The sequence below is a fragment of the Rosa chinensis genome, chromosome 4 (genome assembly GCF_002994745.2).
Source record: "Rosa chinensis cultivar Old Blush chromosome 4, RchiOBHm-V2, whole genome shotgun sequence".
NCBI classification, from domain to species: Eukaryota; Viridiplantae; Streptophyta; class Magnoliopsida; order Rosales; family Rosaceae; genus Rosa; species Rosa chinensis.
The window spans coordinates 4,463,770-4,472,644 of NC_037091.1; the positions used below are offsets into that span (position 1 = coordinate 4,463,770).

The 8,875-nt window shown below is 36.6% G+C and overlaps 1 long non-coding RNA gene across 2 annotated transcripts; it reads left to right on the forward strand.

The window, feature by feature from the left end:
- The first annotated feature begins 6,813 nt into the window (after positions 1–6,813).
- LOC112199745 lies at positions 6,814–8,645 on the forward strand. 2 transcript variants are annotated; one of them, XR_002936058.2, is made up of 3 exons: positions 6,814–7,030; positions 7,115–7,271; positions 7,730–8,645. It is a non-coding gene; the product is annotated as an uncharacterized LOC112199745 (long non-coding RNA). The 2 variants fall into 2 exon arrangements; XR_002936059.2 differs by having other exon boundaries at positions 6,815–7,030; positions 7,115–7,212.
- Positions 8,646–8,875: the final 230 nt, after the last annotated feature.

Genomic DNA, 8,875 nt, shown 5'->3' on the forward strand with positions numbered 1-8,875 from the left:
GGTTTTGTTAGCTAAAATCTAAAATTTTGACAGAATTGACCCTAGAAGATTAATAAACTTTTAGAATTAAGTAAATCACAAAGATAATTAAAACATTTACAAAATATATTTTTATTATAAAAATTTAAAAAAAAAGTACCTACAACTCACTTTTCTCTCTTCCAATTTATTTTATCTGCAATAACCAACTCTTTTCTTTTTTATTTTCCAAAAAAAAAAAAATTGCACAAGTAGATCATGTGTGGAGAAATGCTAACATATATATATATTAGAATTAACTTATAAGTTATAACATTTATAAATATTAGTTAAGGTGGTTATATTCAATTAACTATCTCTCTAAATCTCTCAAAATTAATTGTTGTTTAACACAGGAAACAAATATTAAAGAAAATAAAGCTTAGAAAATCAATTACAAAAAAAGAGATAAGTTATAGGGTGATTCTAGTTGAACCTCCTAATTTGCTCTTTGGACCTCTTATCCCAATTTTTTTCAACAAACTTCCTATTTTGTCCTTGTTTGTATTTTACTTTTTTTTTTTTAATACCTAGCCTCCTACTATAATACATACAGTTGCTTTGAACATCAATTTTTTTTATTTTTGTCCGGGAAGGAACTATATACATAGAGAGGAGAGGAAGGATTAATATATAACCACACTACCAACTTTAAAGTCTAAACTCTATACATGGTATTAAGGGCCATCGACAGTTTCGTCAAAAGGGATAAATACAGGCATATAGTAGAGTATTTAATTGAGAACTACAAGTGTAATTGTGTTGGAGTACAGAATAAAGGCCAAGCTAGAGGCTACGTTCTCAACCCAAAAACCCACAAAAATTTCTGGGTTCTTGCATAATTTAAAACCACCTACATATCTCAAGTGCTGTAATATGCTCTTTACACGTTCTTATTTTCCTCTTTAATTTCTCATGTCTATGGAGTTATGAAATGCATCACAAATTTTGAATAAAAAAATGAAAAATAAAAACTCTATGATTCATATTTGTCAATTGGCTAAAAACAATTGCGAAGGAAGAGAGTATTTTTACAATAATGACTCTTGCGTATCAATGGTATTCATTCTATATATTCAATTTTTTTTTATAATTATTATAGAGGGTTAAAATAGAGATTAAATTTTGACAAAAATTTAGATAGGTCCAAAGAGTAAATTGGGAGGTCTGAATAGAACCACCCTAAGTTATATGTTATAGAAAAAAGAGAAACATATTTAAAAAATAAAAAATAAAAAATTATTAGGTTTTAAAGGGCCGGATCGGGCTTGGCCGTAACGGGCTCATACGGTTCGGCCGGGTTTCATTTGCATGGCTCATATCCTACCCTATTTGAAAAAGGGTCGCGCCGGCCTGCCCTAATGCAAGGGCTAAGTCGGACATCGGCCCTTTGGGCCTAGCTGGATTAGGGCTGAATGGCCAAATGATGACCCTTAGTCCAAATCTGGGATCCGAGTCAACTACTCATTTTGTTTTGGAATTGGTTCTAGTTCTTGAAAGTTTGTCAGCTAAAGTTCGATTTTCTAACACCCTCGGTTGCTCGGTGGGCGAATCACCTCTTCTAGGTGATCATATCACCGGTTACAGTTACAGTTATTATTACATTTACGCTGCTCAAATGACATATGCATTGCAGTTCAACGCTTATTGATACTTAGTCAAATCCCAGTTACTTTTCATTTTAAATGCACTTGTGCATCTATGTTTCATTGCTTTTCTTTCGATGCTTTTGCATTGCACTATGTACATCTTAGTTTTATTTAAAACAAATGGTCGTCATTCCTTTCACACACAAAAAAAACTTTATTTTAGATCATTAAATGAATAAACTCTAGGGAGAATTATATAAATTGTCACTGAATTATAACTCATTTTACATTTTGGTCACTGTTTTCTCAAATATCATATTAGTCACTCATATTGACAAAAATTTAGATAGGTCCAAAGAGAAAATTGGGAGGTCTGAATAGAACCACCCTAAGTTATATGTTATAGAAAAAAGAGAAACATATTTAAAAAATAAAAAAATATAAAATTATTAGGGTTTAAAGGGCCAGATCGGGCTTGGCCGTAACGGGCTCGTACGGTCCGGCCGGGTTTCATTTGCATGGCTCATATCCTACCCTATTTGAAAAAGGGTCGCGCCAGCTTGCCCAAATGCAAGGGCTAAGTCTCACTTCGGCCTTTTGGGCCTAGCTGGTTTAGGGCTGAATGGCCAAATGATGACCCTTAGTCCAAATCTGGGATCCGAGTCAACTACTCATTTTGTTTTGGCATTGGTTCTAGTTCTTGAAAGTTTGTCAGCTAAAGTTCGATTTTCTGACACCCTCGGTTGCTTGGTGGGCGAATCACCTGTTCTAGGTGATCATATCACCGGTTACAGTTACAGTTATTATTACATTTACGCTGCTCAAATGACATATGCATTGCAGTTCAACGCTTATCGATATTTAGTCAAATCCCAGTTACTTTTCATTTTAAATGCCCTTGTGCATCTATGTTTCATTGCTTTTCTTTCGATGCTTTTGCATTGTACTATGTACATCTTAGTTTTATTTAATACAGATGGTCGTCATTCCTTTCACACACACAAAAAAAACTTTATTTTAGATCATTAAATGAATAAACTCTAGGGAGAATTATATAAATTGTCACTGAATTATAACTCATTTTACACTTTAGTCACTGTTTTCTCAAATATATCATATTAGTCACTCATATTGACAAAAATTTAGATAGGTCCAAAGAGAAAATTGGGAGGTCTGAATAGAACCACCCTAAGTTATATGTTATAGAAAAAGAGAAACATATTTAAAAAATAAAAAAATATAAAATTATTAGGGTTTAAAGGGCCGGATCGGGCTTGGCCCTAACGGGCTCATACGGTCTGGCAGGGTTTCATTTGCCTGGCTCATATCCTACCCTATTTGAAAAAGGGTCGCGCCGGCCTGCCCTAATGCAAGGGCTAAGTAGGACTTCGGCCCTTTGGGCCTAGCTGGTTTAGGGCTGAATGGCCAAATGATGACCCTTAGTCCAAATCTGGGATCCGAGTCAACTACTCATTTTGTTTTGGTATTGGTTCTAGTTCTTGAAATTTTTTCAGCTAAAGTTCTATTTTCTGACACCCTCGGTTGCTCGGTGGGCTAATCACCTCTTCAAGGTGATCATATCACCGGTTACAGTTACAGTTATTATTACATTTACGCTGCTTAAATGACATATGCATTGCAGTTCAACGCTTATCGATATTTAGTCAAATCCCAGTTACTTTTCATTTTAAATGCACTTGTGCATCTGTGTTTCATTGCTTTTGTTTCGATGCTTTTGCATTGCACTATGTACATCTTAGTTTTATTTAATACAGATGGTCGTCATTCCTTTCACACACACACAAAAACTTTATTTTAGATCATTAAATGAATAAACTCTAGGGAGAATTATATAAATTGTCACTGAATTATAACTCATTTTACACTTTAGTCACTGTTTTCTCAAATATATCATATTAGTCACTCATATTGACAAAAATTTAGATAGATCCAAAGAGAAAATTGGGAGGTCTGAATAGAACCACCCTAAGTTATATGTTATTAAAAAAAGAGAAACATATTTAAAAAATAAAAAAATAAAAATTATTAGGGTTTAAAGGGCCGGATCGGGCTTGGCCCTAACGGGCTCATACGGTCCGGCAGGGTTTCATTTGCATGGCTCATATCCTACCCTATTTGAAAAAGGGTCGCGCCGGCCTGCCCTAATGCAAGGGCTAAGTCGGACTTCGGCCCTTTGGGCCTAGCTGGTTTAGGGCTGAATGGCCAAATGATGACCCTTAGTCCAAATCTGGGATCCGAGTCAACTACTCATTTTTTGTTTTGGCATTGGTTCTAGTTCTTGAAAGTTTGTCAGCTAAAGTTCGATTTTATGACACCCTCGGTTGCTCGGTGGGCGAATCACCTCTTCTAGGTGATCATATCACCGGTTACGGTTACAGTTATTATTACATTTACGCTGCTCAAATGACATATGCATTGCAGTTCAACGCTTATCGATATTTAGTCAAATCCGAGTTGCTTTTCATTTTAAATGCACTTGTGCGTCTATGTTTCATTGCTCTTCTTTCGATGCTTTTGCATTGCACTATGTACATCTTAGTTTTATTTAATACAGATGGTCGTCATTCCTTTCAGACACACAAAAAAAACTTTATTTTAGATCATTAAATGAATAAACTCTCGGGAGAATTATATAAATTGTCACTGAATTATAACTCATTTTACACTTTGGTCACTGTTTTCTCTAATATATCATATTAGTCTCTCATATTTAATTTTTCAATTTACTTTAGTCATTACTGTCGAATATACCATCATACACTATTAAACTTAAGGGTATTTTAGTTCAATCATACAATAAACAACATATGTTTATTAATTTCTATTTGCGGTTGACCATGGTCGAGTTTAAAGCTCGATCAAGATTATGAGTATCATGAAAAAGTTTAATATAAGCATGGTCGAGAGAGATAAAAGAAAGAGCAAAAAAAATTATTTTCATATCATCTTGACCAAAATATCATATCAATATTGAATATCTACGAGTCTTTAATGGACAAAACTGAGATTCAAATTTGCTCACCATTATCCTTTAAGTGGTGATACCATGTGTGAGCAACTCATAATTTAACCATAGTTAGTCATTATGGGATTCAGATTTTTGTATAATTTGAAACTCCATTTTACCCCTAAACATATATTAAAAAAGGGGAGTGAAATTTGCACTCCCCAATTTACATTCTGCACTCCCTCTTTGTTTTTTAATATTTTTCTCATATTTGTGGCATGTGATTTCTCAATATTACCCTCTGAAGTTGATCACTGTATTTACAGAATCTACCCTTGAGCTGATTATCTTGATTCTTCCTACTCCGATGTCGATATCAGATGACTACAAGTTGCAAAAGCTACATCTCATCCTCTCAAACCTGTTACTCCTCTCTATCTCTCTCAGTTCCCTCTCTTCTCCCCTTAACTAAGAGCTTTCCTTCTAAGTAGCTGAAAGTTATGGCAAAACATATAAGAAAATTTCATAAAAGAATTTGATTGTTAAACTGAGGCCTGAGCTATGAATACAAATCATCACCAACTTATTCTCCAAAATCATATCAATCAATAAAAAAAAAACCTAGATTCATTGCACATAGATACAATGAAGAACAATTTGAGATACCCAAAATCAAGCTCAGATTGTATGTGTGTTGGAGACATGAAGCCTCAAAAAATTTTATTTGTTTTCTGCATTTTGTTCATTTCTGTAAGTTTCAATAAGTCAAACCAAAGAAAACCAATTTGTTGAGAGGCAAATCGAAAATTCAAGACCAAGGGAGTCAGGGATAGAGGGATTGCCAAATCAAGAGACATAGCGAGATTCAGAGGAAGCATTGGAGAAGTTGATGATGAGAGAAAACTTTCCTCGATCATAATTCACAAATCAGGGAAAAAAAATCATTCGGACTTTTTCATACAATAAATTTGAGAACTTTCATATCTTGGTATTCTGAAATTAAAGAAGCTAATGAGCCAACGAGGAGAAACGATTTTGAGAGGATGAGGGAACAGAAAATATTTTCTCAAAATCGTGCAGAATAACTGTTGAGAGAAAATTGCACACTGTGAGCGTAAATGTCACCCAACATAATTTCACTCCTATTCATTAAAGAATAGAGTTTTAATTAGTTCGGGTTCGACCCATTCAAGACAGAATGTGTCTTTTAATTACAATCCCCATTACAGGGAAACACCCTTTGATTCCTATTATGAAGAAATCAATTGTAGGGATGTGTGTGTTTGTTTATTTTTGTGGCTGCACCCGGATGTCTGAATGGGTTGGCTACGTACCCTAGGAGAGGGATCAAGCCATTCGTAGTTCAAGATTTCCAATGGGTGAATGACCCATTGGAGGGTATTGCTTTTTGGAATAGGAATAGTGTTTGGACGAATTTGGTGTGAGTGAACCAGGGATTCGATTTGTTTTGGATTTGTTTGGGGAGGTTGTGACGTCTCCTGGTGTTTGGCGAAATTTGACTGATGAGGTCAGGGATTCGGATTGGATGAACCAGGGAGTCATGGACTTTATTTTGAAAGGCTGTGACGTTTCCTGGTGTTTGGCAGAATTTGACTGATGAGGTCAGGGATTCGGATTGGATGAACCAGGGAGTCAGGGATTTTGTTTGGACTTGCGGTTGCATCTAGTGGGTCTCTAGATTGCCTACATACCCTCGAGGAGGGATCAAACCATTGTAGTTCAGGGGTTTGTATTTCTGGTGTTGGAAGAATTTGACTGGAGTAAATGATTCAATTTAGGACTGGTTGAATTTTGATTGGTGGAGTCAGGGATTCTGTTTGGACTTGTGGTTGCATCTAGTGGGTGTTGCTAGATTGCCTACGTACCCATTGTGGGATCAAACCGACCGTAGTTCATAAGAATTTGTATTTCTGGTTTTGTACCAACTTTTGTGTTTGACGGATGTATATATTTCTTGAATCCATCAAGTGTATTTCTTTTGCAGAGATTCAAATCGTAGAGCGTTTGTCAATCTAATTTGGGCACCCAGTATGCCGAATTAGTAATGGGCCGTGGAATGGGCTTTCGTGTTGTCAATGAACTTGGCCTGACCCGAACATCGAAATAAACCGTTTAGAAATGGGCTTCAAGATGTGTAGGTGGGTGATTCCGCAAGCCCATGGATGGACACCCATTAATTTATATCCACACCCAATTTGAGCCTAATGTCTTGGGCCATCTGGTAAAGGCCCTGCAGTAGGCGTACTCCGCATCTCAGGTAACTCGAATAAGCTCTGTCCCTTTTTTTTGGGGAATATCTCTAGCAGTCTAAGATGGAGATCGAACTGGAGACAGAAATCGGCTGTCAGAGTTCAAAACGGAGAAGGAGTTGTGCTATAGATGGATTGATCTCAATGTCCAGATTCTGCACTAGATTTTCTGCGTTTGAGATTGGGTAATGGCTTCGATCCTCTCACTTCTCCTCTATACCTCCAATTTCTTGTTTGTGTACTGACTGGCTTTAATCAATCTTACCCAGATCTGCTGCTGCGGGTTTATTTCCAATTACGGTACTTGGTCTATTAGTCGTATGCAGGAACGAAAAGCAGGTGCAATTCTTCTTCTGGTAATAGACTGGTACGACCCTTCTATGAATGGCACGATCGATCAAATATGCTTTTAGACCACCGTTTCAGGTTTTGACTCAATTGCATACTTTGTCTCTTTTCAAAGGCCTGGAAATTGGCCATCATTGTTTTTTTCATGCCTTTCATTCTCTGACCCGTGCCAAATGTTCTAGTCTTTGCATTGAGATAATTAACCTTGCTGTAATTAGTTATGTCACCCTTTGTCTTCTAGCTTGCAAGATTGAATTAATTAATTGTATTATGCTTGCCACCGTTTGACTGTGCAAGTTCCAGGTTGAATATTCAAACCAACGCTTCTTGTCTTCTTGCTTATGACATACAGCAAGTTCAAGTTTGGATTCTTGTTTAAACAATTAAGCTTGCTTCCATTGTTTTGTCTTCTTGTTTGTCAATCACGCCACCACTTCAAGAAACAAAGCAAAGATTAATTAATCTTTCTTTTGCTTATGAGCATCTGGACCTTGTCCAGTCCCTTTTGTATTTCTTTAATATAAACTCTTTTGCAGGTTTCCATTATTTCACCACCGCCAAGCTTTGTCATGCAATTTTGTTTGAAACGTGGTCGTAAAGGATGAGACTTTGAGAGACAGACTTTTGTTCGTCTCAGTTTCTATTTGCTGACTTTGACATTGGCTTCAAGGAATATTTGTGTGATGGTCATGACCATCCATGACTTTGGCTGTTCGTGAACAACCTCCGTTAAAGCGATAACAACGTCATCCTTTGGGGGAATTTAGCATTGAAGCTGGGCTGTTCATGAACAACCAAATATTTCAATGCGTTAAGCCTGCATCACCATTTGGGAGGGATTTTGAGCATGAAACTCGGCTGTTCATGAACAAACGCTCTTGTTTCAATGCTTCAGGCCTCGGAGCATTTGGGAGCAGCAAGAACATCATTTTGATGAGCTTAGGAGAACTCTAATAATTGTGGTCGTTCATGAACGGCCTATTAGAGTTTTGGAGGGCCACAAGACATATGAGGATTACTTGGAGAAGGTTGTATCACAGGGAAGGCAGACTTGTTTTTCCTGTCATTGACATCATATGGGCAATTTTGTCTATGAAAAATTAACCATAATGTAGCCTTATACCTGCAGACTTTCTTCCTCTTTCTCTTGTAACTAAACGTAGCTTCTCTGCGTAGTTGTACCTCTTTTTCCTCTTTCCGCTCTCTGTATTTCTGCTCTGTAACTTTTTCCTCCTCTGCTGCGTGTATCTTTTATATTTCTCCCCTCTCTCCTCTCTTGCTTTGTTGCGTCTTTTCTCCTCTCCGTGTGTCTCTCCGTGTCTCTCTGTGTATTTCTCTTCGGTGTTGCAGCCTATACATAGTGGTCATGGGATAGGCGTAACCGGATAGTGATAATCACTTTGTATTTTGCATTTGAATTTGAATAACAAGTCTTATCTTTATCACTTGTTATTTTTGAATGTTTGAATTGGTTGAGATATTAATCAACACTTGAATAGTCAAAGACTCAAAGCTTGCAGAACTTATCTTTGACGTTATTCAAAGCCAAAAGACTTTGAAAATATTTGAATAGCCCCCCTTGCTTGCTGTTTGAATTTGGTCAAGGCTACGTGACAAATATCTATATGTATTTCTTTTCCTTTGCCACGGCAGCTGCATATATGTAGCAACCAAATTTTTTT